The sequence below is a fragment of the Triturus cristatus genome, chromosome 6 (assembly GCF_964204655.1).
Source record: "Triturus cristatus chromosome 6, aTriCri1.1, whole genome shotgun sequence".
Taxonomy (NCBI): Eukaryota; Metazoa; Chordata; class Amphibia; order Caudata; family Salamandridae; genus Triturus; species Triturus cristatus.
In genome coordinates, this window is record NC_140589.1 from 1,219,289,320 (window position 1) to 1,219,301,891 (window position 12,572).

General features: G+C 42.8%; 1 long non-coding RNA gene across 1 annotated transcript in view; it reads right to left on the reverse strand.

The window, feature by feature from the left end:
* Positions 1-639: 639 nt before the first annotated feature.
* LOC146821194 (uncharacterized) overlaps positions 640-12,572 on the reverse strand; it is a 35,773-nt gene continuing 23,840 nt past the window's right edge. The window contains exons 2-3 of the long non-coding RNA XR_014963129.1: positions 9,022-9,147; positions 640-881 (exon numbers count right to left, since the gene is read on the reverse strand). This is a non-coding gene — a long non-coding RNA (uncharacterized LOC146821194). The remainder of the gene's footprint in view (positions 882-9,021; positions 9,148-12,572) is intronic.

Consider the following 12,572-nt stretch of genomic DNA (forward strand, 5'->3'; position numbering starts at 1 on the left):
TACCTTCTTCGATCAACAGTTTACTCAACAGGGATCTCCATTCAATTAGTAGATAAGACCAAAATTCAGACTAGATGAATAATAGTCTCAGTTGTTGAATGACATAGTCTGCAGACATCGCTGTGCTTGGATTTAATCTATGATAAAGCCAAATCATTTGTTGGCAGACCTCCGAATCTAAAGTGCACATACTTAGTTTTTTTAAAGACTGAGTAGCACACTGCCAAGTTAGGCAGCCTATTTTGAATATCCATGCATGGGAACGTTTTAGAGAAAAGATGCTTGTCCTGTATTCTTGACAGCCATTGTGTAGCTATATTTACTAGGTTTTTGAATTCTTGGAATGAAATGGGCAAAGCCCACAGGTCTCTTAAGTGTAATGAATCTAAAGCTGCATCCAAATATTTCCCTAAAGAATTTGTAGAATTCTTGCTGGTTATTCACGTCCCCATTGCGTTATGAAGGGAATTGGGTCTTTAACTTAAAATATGTTTTTAAAAACACTACTAAACTTGTTACACCTGGCGGATTTGGGTGGGTGAAGCATGTCTTGGAAGGTGAAAGACTTGCCTATAAATATTTGCAATAATCGTGTACGTAAAATTTGCGCTTTGTAACAAAACACTTGACAGCCATAAGTTAAGGTTGGCAACAGCTTGGTGTTTATTATTTTGACCATAGGCTCCAGCATCCTCCTATCAGAGGCCTGTTGTTAGTAAGAAAGGCTATCAGCAGGGCATTAGCGTTTGATTTAATGGACTGCCAATGGGTTTGCAGGTTTCCTCTGTTCTCAATAATGACACTTAAATATTCATATTCCAATGTTCTTTCAACTTGATTGGCATTAATGTACCACTTGCCTTCTTTCTTCACATTCTTACCTGCAACAATAAAAAAAAAATCCGATTGATTTCCATTTTATTTGTCGTAGAAAACTCATTCAATTTCACCAGAAGTCTTTCCAACACAACCCTAGTCTTGCTGAGTAATAAAACGTCATCAACATATAATAGAGAATAATGCAGGCCTCCTCCTAACCTTGTGGGATGGTCATGCACCTTATCCAATTCAGTTGGTAAATGAGAAGTAACTAAATGTATTTGTTCTGGATGCTGGGAAAAGTTTGTGGCGGACCATCCTCTTGATCCTCTACAGGCCAAACACTGAAGTATTGCTGTTTGTTTTGTAGGTAGCCCAGCAAAGCCTTGAAGTGGGAAGGGTTAAGGGTTACATGTTAGCCCTTTTGATGGTTTTATGTATTACTGATCAGATTTCTCTTTTCAAATTACCTGTTGTGATGTATATCCTAGAAGCACTAGCTCACGTTTCCTCCCAAACCCTTTGTCATATCACAATAGGACCCCAATTCAGTTCTTGCATTTCTTAAATGCATGCCACCTGAACAAATGCTTAGCTGCTTCTTACGACCTCTAAGAATCAAAACAATCTACCTCATTGTGATCACTTTAAAAAAACGTTATGCTACGTATTTGCCAACAAGGAAATCCCTGATGATAAGTGGAACATCTGCCAGGCTGCAATCAAGCACTATTGTCTTGACAAACAGGTAGAGAGGGACAATGTGCCTGCTTGGGCCAGCAGGACTTTTTGGTATGAGCCTACTCCTCAGACTCTCCACCTTTTGGGAGGTATTGCTTGAGTATCCATTCTAAGGTGAGGAATTTACAGTTTTAAGTATCTATCATAAGAAAAGGTTACTAAAATGTGATTCTCTTCCTGGTGGATCCTCTTATCTAATCACAGATTCCACATTGCCCTCCTGTCTCTCTGTTGTGTGGTTGGACATTTGCACACCGTAAAATGGCCCCAAGTTAGATATCGGCACATGGTAATAAACAATTTGTTACAAATGGTCTGCGGCTGAGGGTGACAATAAGTAAATAAGAAAGCTTCTGATATCAGCATGCGGAAGGTGGTACCTATATATGGCTCTACTCTGTCACTCCCGGGCACTGTGAGGTCGCTGCGGAGCCAAACATTGCCCCCTGGTGGCACGCAAGATTAATTGCTGAAAAAAACCTCTGGATCCATTCTGCTGCCTTTGAATATTCTAAAGGTGAGGAATCTGCAGTTTAATAGAGTATCCACCAGAAAGAGCATTATTGAAGGTAAGAAATGTATTCTTTAGGTCTCAAACATTTTAAAGCTTATCTCCTGCAGTAGACCTGTTAATACAGTAATACTTTTTTCTCCCACATTTTGAAACCTTGTAGCTTCAAAAATGTCTGAAATTGCACAGCCCCTCTAAATTGGAATTATTAGTACTGTTTTCCCTCTCAACCTACTCATGTTCTAAGTTGTCGGGACTCCTGGTGTGATCTAGGGAAGCTGTCTCTCTTGTTAACCACCACACAGAATATGCAGTTCCCCCACTTTTCCCAAGAATAAAAAATGTCCTAGCATTCGTAAAGGAAAGTTTTAATTCTATTAAGGACACAGAGGCGAGGATAATGCTCATTCTTTCTATCCTTTAAATATCTACAGCAGACTTCAACATGTAGATAACAAACTACCTTTCCCAGAAAGCCACAGGGAAGGAACCACAAAAACTTTGAGCCAATCACAATCTCTCAAGTCCATTATAATGAGCCACGACTCCTGACACTTCCTCTTTCACTCTTGCGACATGTGGCATTCCCAGTGACTTCTTTATTTTCCCCTAGTGCAGTAGGAACTTAAAATACAAACACGTATTGAGATTGATATCTCAAACATGAAAATCAATTAACACACGAGAAATATTCCCTAAATACATTCTTCTACAACATCATTGGAAGAGAGAAAAGCATAATTAAACACTAGACTCATACCTTATGATGCAAAACTGCTTATAAACTGAATGAATCCTGCACTGATTACATTCATAAAAGGGTGGGCCGTGTCCATGTTAACCATGGGTGGGAATAATCCTCACCTCCGTGTCCTTAATAGAACTGAAACTTTCCTTTACGAATGCTAAGAAATATTTGGTTCTATGTCAGGACTGGAGGCGAAGATTATGCTCCTTCAAAGCTTGTCAACCACCAAGGACGCTATATCCAAAACCAGTTTAAAATAAAAACATTTGAACATGGATTTCGAAAAACCAATCAGCTGCGTTAAGAATATCCTCTAAATAAGCACCCAAAGTGAACGCTTTCGAGTCCATGGCCCCTCTCACGGAGTGAGCGCCAAATTGCGAGGCATTCCTGAATGATCCATCAGATCAATCTTGCAACTGTCGGAGAAGACACTGCTTTGAAAACCTTTCTTGAGGGATATCAACATCTGTCTCTCCCCCAGAGGCCGAAATTCCTCCGTCATACTCTCATAGGCTCTCAAACATCTAACCTCACACAACTTAGGTAAACTGTAAAGCGCCAGGTACAAAATCACCCTGGAATTTGGTTTTGTCCTACGGGAAATGTGAAACGGGACACCTTCCGGGGTGAACACCCTGTCTGACACATCAAGGGCCTGTACATCCAAAGCCCTGCGGCAGTAGATCAAGCATAATAGCATAGCCCATAGCCAACTTACCAGAGATCTGTTTACGAGATAGAAAATCATTTTGTGGCCAGGATTTAAAGAGGCGTTTGACCTGGTTAACATCCCATAAAACTGAATACCTTTGTTCTGGTGGCAAGGACAGGCGGATGCCCCATATCAAATTACAAACCAACAGATGCTCACCTACCTGATAATCCTGAATTGGGACATGTCCTGCTGAAATAGCCAACCTGAAGGTGTTTACTGTCCTATAGGCCAAACCTTGTGACACCAGAGATGCCAGGAAATTCAAGATCTGGACCATATTGGACCACGGGGGATTACAACCTTTTTTGTACACACCAACAAACCCATTTTGACTATGCTGATTCATGTGGTTTGTTGGTGCTGTTGGCCCATGCTGCAGCCAGCATCTTTTCAGGCTCTACTGAAAGGCCAGGGACTCTCCATCTTTTCCTTTAATCCTCCACACCATGAGTGGTAACTGCTTGTCAAGGACTAATGGGTGAGGATTCCTTAGAGGTTCCGGAAGGATATCTGGAGCGTGGGGTAGACAGATTGGAGAATGCCCAAAACGTTCCAGAAGAACTGGAAACCAGACTTGCGACCTCCAATACAGCTTAAAGAGGACTACCCGAGCCTGTCGACGCCGCACCTAATTTGACAATCTCACGATCATTGCAAAGGGAGGGAAGGTGTAACCCTGTTCCCCCGACCAGTACTGAAAGAAGGCATCGGTGGCCCTGAGGATCCGGCCTCCAACTAAAGTACTGATCCACCTGCTGATCCAGGCAAGATGCAAAAAGGCCCACTGTGAACGGACTCCACCAACTGTCATTCTATTTGAAAACTAGCAGATTCAGTTGCCAAAGGCTCATATCAGTCCGCTACTTCGTTGGAGGCCCCCGGGAGGTACTCCGCCATGACCGATATGCTGTTGGAGAGGCAAAACATCCAGAACTCCTTGGCCAAATCCGCCAGACGTTTTGATCAGGGACCTCCAAGGTGACTGATATATCAAACAACTGACATATAGTCTATCTTTAGCAGGACATTGCAATTCACCCTTTCTTTGGTCCAGCATTTGACTGCAAAGGAACCTGCCATTAGTTCCAGGCAGTTGATGTAGAGCTGCTGCTCTGCCGCAGACCACTTTTCTCCTGTGAAGGAGTCCCCGCATCATACTCTTCATCCGGATTTGCTGGCATCTGACTCTATCACAATATCCGGATCGGAGCCGAAAATGGCTCTGCCATTCGATGCTTCCATGTGGCTAGCCACCAACCTGTCTTCTCCCAGACCTCCTCTGTCTGGGGCACCTGCTCTGAATAGTGAAGCCCCATGCGTAGGTAAAAAATTCCCGAGCCTCCGAATGACCCTGTAATGCTCTGAGTCTGGCAAAATACGTTGTATAGAGGACAATATGAGTCCTACCACCAGAGTCACCTGACACAATGACGTTGATGGATGGGCCAGGGTGCATTTCAACTCTCTCTGAATTTTGGCAATCTTCCGAGAGGGAATACTGAGCATCTTGTCTGTGGAGTTGATGACTAATCCCAGGAATGTCATCTGTTTGGACAGGTTCAGAAGGGATTTTTGCTTGTTTATGACAAACCCTAAGCTTTTCAGCAGATGGATGGTCATCTGCAATTGGTCCTGCAATCTGACCAGACACTGATTCTTGAGGAGGAAATCATTTAAATGGATAATCAGTCGGAAGCCTTGGGCCCGGAGGGAGTCCATCACTGACTTGAGCACCTTGGTAAAACACCACGGTGCTGAGGAGAGGCTGAAAGGCAAAGTTTGGAATTCGAATACCTGACCACGCCACAGGAATTGCAAAAATCTGCGGTGAGGCGTGAACATTGGAGCCATCAGATACGCGTCTCTGAGGTCGATGTGACACATCCAGTCTTCCAGTTGCAGTAGGTCGCGAAGCAAATAGATGCCCTCCATCTTGAAATGGCAGTAAACCAGCTACCCATTAAAAACCTGAGGTTGATCACAGGACGCTGACTGCCATCCCATTTCTCCACCAAGAAGATGTTGCTTAAAAACCCCCCAGGGTGGAACAAAGATGGGGCAATAGCACCTTTGTGCAACAAGTGCCTCACCTCCTGGTCTACCGGAGCACCCCCTACCACGACCAACTCTGACAAAAATTCAGGGGTGGAAAAATGTTTTAAATAAGGCTTGGGCCTTATTAGGGGAGATGAATGTTGATAAAAATTTGCCTAACTCTTTTATAAACGGATCTCCAAACAATTCCCCTTGGGCCACTGGCGCTGCTTCGGTGGAAGGCAGGTCTCCTAGTTTGGGATCAACTTTTATAAAGAGAGACCGCCATCTCTCTGTGGACAATGTGCAGTTTGTATTCCCAAGAAATGGAGCGTTCCGCCCAACGAGAAAGGGATTCCGAGGAGACAGTGATACTGGATGGTTTTGCCTCCTCCGTTAAATCAAGGAGTTTAGCAAGAGGTCCTAGAACTTCTAGGAGTTTGTCCTGGCAGGGCCTCCAGGACCTTTGGATACCTTTATTAGGGTTGCAAATGTATTTTGCCATAAAAGTGGCCCTGCGAGAGTCAACATCTGGTGTGAGAGCCACTGTGTCTGCTAGTGAGGGACACAGGAACTCTGCCAATAAAAGGGCGCACACCTCTTTCTCAAGGGGCTGTGGGATGCGCTCCGCTATATATTTTCCAACCTTAGGGGAGGAAACCCACTCTGTTGACCTAGGGTGTATTAGGTCGTTCGGGTCCAGCATGTCTGATGGATGCTCAGGGTCATTGTTTGATGGGGTGGGAGCGGGTTTTTGGGACGGGTGCAAAGCCCTCGAGGGGCCCGCTTCATCATTAAAGTCTCCGTGGGAATAGTCATCGTCCCCTTCATATCCCTGATACCGACAGGCAAGACATGCTGTAACAGAGGTTGTTCACAGATTGGCTTCGACCCCATTCCTTGTCACTAGAGACCGCGGACGCGGCTCACAGGTTACTGGCTTGCCGTCCCTGATATACAGCAGCCCACTGCAATAGGCCACTCTGATTTCGAGACCGCTCCGCAGCGCGAACATTTCAAACACCTCCTTTAGGCTGTTACAGCCTTTATTAGGTTGACTCTGACCAGTATCCAACTGCACAGACCGCAGCCGCGGCTGTCTGCATCCTATACTCTCCTTGTACTTGGCCTGGACTCCCACTCGGCCTTTGCCAGAAACAAACCTCCTCCAAGTCACTCTGACCTGGATATAGGCAAAATGTATACAGGCATACCATTGTTAATGTCCTGATGATGATCCTATATCTTTTGTAAGGATCGAAACACCATTGACTTGTTGTATGCCATATACACCTCTTAATTTAATTCTTATTATGTGTACTGGTGTCTCCACTATAATTTGTTTGTCCTACCAAAATGTGTCTCATAAAAACAATTTAATCTGCATGAGCCTTTTTGTTTCATGTTGTACGTCCTTCCCACTAAGTTGGATACAGGCTTGTGTCCCACTTTATTTGTTTCTTGCTGAATTCTGTGTATATTTAAGCAACTATATATTAAAAACACCTGTTTGGCTGGACAGCTGTAAAATATAGTACTGATTGGGTCTATATTTATTGTTTGCTCTCATTAATCCTTGTCTAGGGACCACTGTCTTTAGAAATACCTGCTTCGGTGGAAGGCAGGTCTTCTAGTTTGGGATCAACTTTTGTAAAGAGAGACCGCCGTCTCTCTGTGGACAATGTGCAGTTTGCATTCCCAAGAAATTGAGCGTTCCGCCCAATGAGAAAGGGATTCCGAGGAGACAGTGATATTGGATGCTTTTGCCTCCTCCGCTAGATTAAGGAGTTTAGCAAGAGGTCCTAGTACTTCCAGGAGTTTGTCCTACTAGTGCTTCCAGGACCTTTTGATACCTTTATTAGGGTTGCGAATGTATTTTTCCATAAAAGTGGCCCTGCGAGAGTCAACATATGGCGTGAGAGCCACTGTATCCACTAGCGAGGGATGCGGGCACTCTGCCCATAAAAGGGCACACACCTCTTTCTCAAGGGGCTGTCGGATGCGCTCCGCTACATATTTAGTAATGTTAGCGGAGGAAACCCACCCTGATGACCTAGGGTGTATTAGGTCGTTCGGGTCCAGCATGTCCGATGGACGCTCAGGGTCATCGTTTGAAGGGGTGGGAGTAGGTTTTAGGAACGGGTGCAAAGCCCTCGAGGGGCCTGCTTCATCATTAAAGTCTTCGTGAGAATAGTCATCCTCCCCACCCGGGAAGGATGGGCAATAGTTAGGTCGTCCAGCATGGAGTCCAAGGGTGTACTTGGGTTCTTCTTTAAGCCAGAGGGGGTTGGCCTGGCCAGGAATGCCTTCTTGAGCCTTTCAAATGTGCTCAGGTATATCTCTTTGTCAGTTTTGGGTGGACGTGTAGTAGAGGTACTTCTCGGCTGGGAAGTCCTGCTGCTTTTAATGAAATACAGACCGCAACAGGGGCGTACTGGTTTCTAGGCGTCCCGAGCTGATGCTCAAGAGGCACAGGCTCCATGACGATGGCGACACTTCAAAGGGAACCTTTGATGAAGCGTGCATCAGCCGAGGAGCAGTGAGACGCATAGAGCTTCTCTGCCATCGTTACACCCTCTAGCGGATTGCCTCAATTACTGCACTTGCGTGATCCATGGCAAGTGAAAAAAAAGCTTGAGAACAGCCATAAAACGAGCAGTGACACTTGTGCCCATAGTGTGAGGCACAATTAAGCAAGCACAATCACAACAATTGCAGGAAAAAACATACTTAACATATTACGAGTGAATAAAGAAACAAGAGCACCTATCTGCCAGCTGGAGCAGGGAAGAAAGAGGAAGTGTCAGGGGGAGTTGCTCGTTATAATGGACGAGAGAGACTGTAATTGTCTTAAAGGTTTTGTGGTTACTTTCCCCTGGTTTTCTGGTAAAGGTAGTGTGGTGATGTGAGCCTGGAGTGCTGCGCCATCATGGAACTCTAGACTCTCTGGGATTCCAGGACGGGCAGTTATCTCTGGGCCCCTGTAAGAGAGACATAGCGTTATGCTGTTGCAGTCAATAAAGCCTTCAAACCCGCTGAAGACGTGTCGGAGTGTACCCCAGTATTTTGGTGATGAGTGGGCAACAAAGGAGACCCATACTTATGATGAGCAATAAACTAGAAACGAGAGAGAAACAATGAAAAGACAGGGGCCAGAGAATTAACAATCGGATGAACCCGAAATTACGAAGCTGCCTGGCAACTACTTATTAAGTAATATACATTACTACTGTGATTTGAGAGTTTTTTTTTTTTAATCTTCTATTCAATTTATCACTGCGGGCACCAACGATCAGGGCGCACAAGACACAAGCTGCGCGAGACACGCGCTAAATATACTATTTGCTCAAGCGCGAGATTTACGTAGCGCACTGGGCATTCATTTCTTCTTTGAAGTCGCCCAACCCATCTTCAATCAAAAATATATTTTCCGTTAAAACAAATGCTTACCGCTCAAAATACAGTGATTGCCTGGCAGCGGACTTCAGTGCTGACAGGCACAGCTTGCTTGGCTTTCTTACTCTTGCTTCAAGCTTCCCGTCCGTATCGGGTTTACTGCAAGGCTCGCATTGAATCCTGGGGAAAAAAAGAGGAAGACAAAGTCCATCAACAAAGAAAGAGGACTTTTACATGATATTCCATTTCTTGTGGTTATTTTTAAAGAAATTCTACAACAGCGATTTGCACGCTTTGCAGATTGCTATTTGTACATTAAAAAAGCTGGTTATTCTTTTTAAAGAAATTCTACAACAGCGATTTGTGCATTAAAAAGGCCATCAACGATTTGTAATCTCAATTTCAAGCTATTCAATATTGTGTTTTCACAAAAAAGTGCAGATCACAGCGATTTGCACGCTTTATTTTTTTAGATAAAGTGCAGATCACAGCGATTTCCACGCTTTATTTTTTGGGGGGTTTTCAAGCTTCTTTTTTTTGTGTGTTCACAAAAAGGTGCAGATCACAGCGATTTGCACGCTCCATTTTTCCTTTCTTTACAACACAGTCTTCACAGCGATTTGCACGCTTGTTTTTTTTGTAAACAAAAATTGACTACATTTTTCCTTTAACATTGCATCAACATGCAGAGTGTTCAAGCGCCAGCGCCGTTTCTACAAGAACCTGGAGAACCACCGCTGACGTGGAACTTATGGCTAAGATCTTTCAAAGCTTACCTAGGGGCAATTGAGGCTCAAAAATTCAGACCAGAACGACGGAAAAGTTTAATGTATTATCACTTGGGCATAGAAGGACAGAATGTGTATGACCACTTACCTGAACATGTTCCTGCGGAAGATGAAGATTTAGAAAAATTTGAAAAAGCAGTTGCACAACTTGACAAGTACTTTTCAAAAACTTAGAATATGGTCGTACATAGGTACACATTTTTCATGAGAACACAGCAACCTAATGAAAGTATAGACACTTATGTTACAGCGTTAAAAATGTTAGCTTCCAAATGCAAATTTGATCATTTTACTGCAGAATTAATACGTGATCAGTTAGTGGCCAGATACTACTCTAAAAAAATACAAGAAAGGCTACTTGCATGTAAAAACCGAACATTAGATAAAGCTAAAGATTTAGCTAAAAGTATCGAAGGTTCCTCTATTGATGCAAAATTGCTTGAAGAATCTCTAGCCAAGACCACAATTTCAGGTGCAGTAGTTGATAAACCAATCACCAAAGGTTTCTCAGGTAACACAAGACCGAAAACATTTTTTAGACCAAATAACTTTTCTCAACAGTTTCACAGAGTGTACTGTTATAGATGTGGTTCACCTTCACATGTTTCCTCTTTCAAGTTCTGTCCAGCATTGGGTCAACAATGTAAAAAGCATGGGAAAATTGGTAATTTCTAAAAATGTGCAGAGCAGGGAGACCGATGAATGTTCGTTGTGTTATGAATGAATATGATAGGAATTTCAATGAGGGAAACTACGATGAGAGTAAGGAATTGCTTTTAGGTGTAAAGTGTGTCAACTCAAATGACGAAAACCTGGTTGTTGACCCGAACCTTAATGTGTCTATCGAAGGTCACACAATTCAACTATTAGTTGACACTGGCGCACGCATAACTAGTATCCACTATGACCTTTTTGAGAACTATTGGTATGGTAAAGCTCTAATTCCACCAGACATCCTTACTGTAGCATTCGAAGGCAGTAGCGTAGACCTCATTGGTTTCTTTTGGGCTGACATCAAAATCTCAGATGAATCAATTAAAGGAAAGGTATACGTCGCTAGAAGAGGAATCAATGTTTTAGGTTCAATTCACCAAGCTGAATTTGGCATTACAATAAGACCAGGTCTGGATCAACCTATTTAATTTGAGAAAAAGAGATTAGGGTCAGTGTGCGTCATGAAACATTTATGGGATGAAACATTCTCTAAAGTCTTTCAAGACAAATTAGGTAAAATTTCAGATTTTGTGTATCGCATCAAAGTTAAACACGATGTTTCACCAGTCAAACACAAATTAAGCAACATCCCATTGAGTGTAAGGGGAGATCTTTCTACAAAGCTTAATGATATGTATGCACAAGGCATCATTGAGAGAACAGAAGGAACTTTGTGGTTGTCTCCCATAGTCTTAGCAAAGAAAAAAACTTTGCATGTGTGTTGATATGAGAAGTGTAAATGAAGCTATATGGGTAGACAACTACCCTCTACCCAGAATAGAAGATCTAATAACCAAGGTTGGTCCATCTAGTTGGTGTAGCAAATTAGACCTAAAAGCAGGCTATCATCAAGTCGAACTAGCTGAGAATTCTTGTCACCTAACAGCTTTTGTAACTCCTGATGGAGTTTTTCAATTTTGCCGAATGCCGTTCGGCATTGCTTCTGCTGCGGCTGTATTCCAGAGACTCATGACAGATATGTTCAATGGTATGGAACATGTTGTCATCTTTCAAGATGATATTTTAATATTTGCTCTCACTGAACATGAACATGATTATGCATTGAATAATGTTTTGGAGGTTTTGGAAAAAAGGGGTGCCACACTACAAAAAGACAAATGTATAGTCATAAGACATATATTTTCAGAACAGGGTGTGAAACCTAAACCTAGCTTAGTGAAAAGTATTGTGGATGCCCCTTCCTCACAGAATAGAGAACAATTATTTTTAGGTTTATGTGAATTTTATGCAAAGTTCATGCGGAACTTCGCCACTATCACTGAATGTTTCAAGGTTTTGCTAAAAAAAAAAGCGAAGAATTTGTTTGGTCAGATTTATGTCAAAGCACCTTTGAGAGACTTAAAAAGGACATTACTTCTGCACCGGCTCTACAATCCTTTGTAGAAGGAAGAAAGACTGTAGTCTTTGCTTCCAAAACATTGCGTTCACCAGAACGCAAGTATTCTGTCATAGAAAAAGAACTTTCGGCGTGCGTATGGAGTATAGAAAAATTCTGTGCTTACCTATGGGGAAGACCATCCATCTTGAAGACTGATCATCGTCCTTTAGTAGGCATTTTATCTGGGAGGAAATTAAAATGCACTACTGCTCGCATAACCAGACTTTCTGCTAGACTATTAGAATTCACATTTTATGTAGAGTACATACCAGGTGGGAAAAACACCAGAGCAGATTGCCTCTCCAGACTTCCGATTGAGGACCCCAGCGAATATGATTGGGAGTCAGAAATTGAAGAATGCTTTGTCGCCCACATTGGCGATTCCAGCATTTGCAAGGAAGAGAGTGAATGGATACATGAGGTGAACAATGATGCTCTATTGAAAGATGTTTTGCGAATGATTGGTTCAGGTTGGCCAAAAGAAAGAAGTTTGTCTGACAAGCTACAAATATTCTGGAAGGTCTCTGACGAATTGTCATTGGAGAGGGTAGGTTAATGCATGGAGATAAATTAATTCCACCTACTTGCTTCACAAACGCATAATTGAATTGGTGCATTCAGGCCACTTAGGCTCGAAAGCCACCAAAAGAAGAGTAAGGGAAGATTTTTGGTGGCCGAAAATGGACTATGAAATTGAATATTTT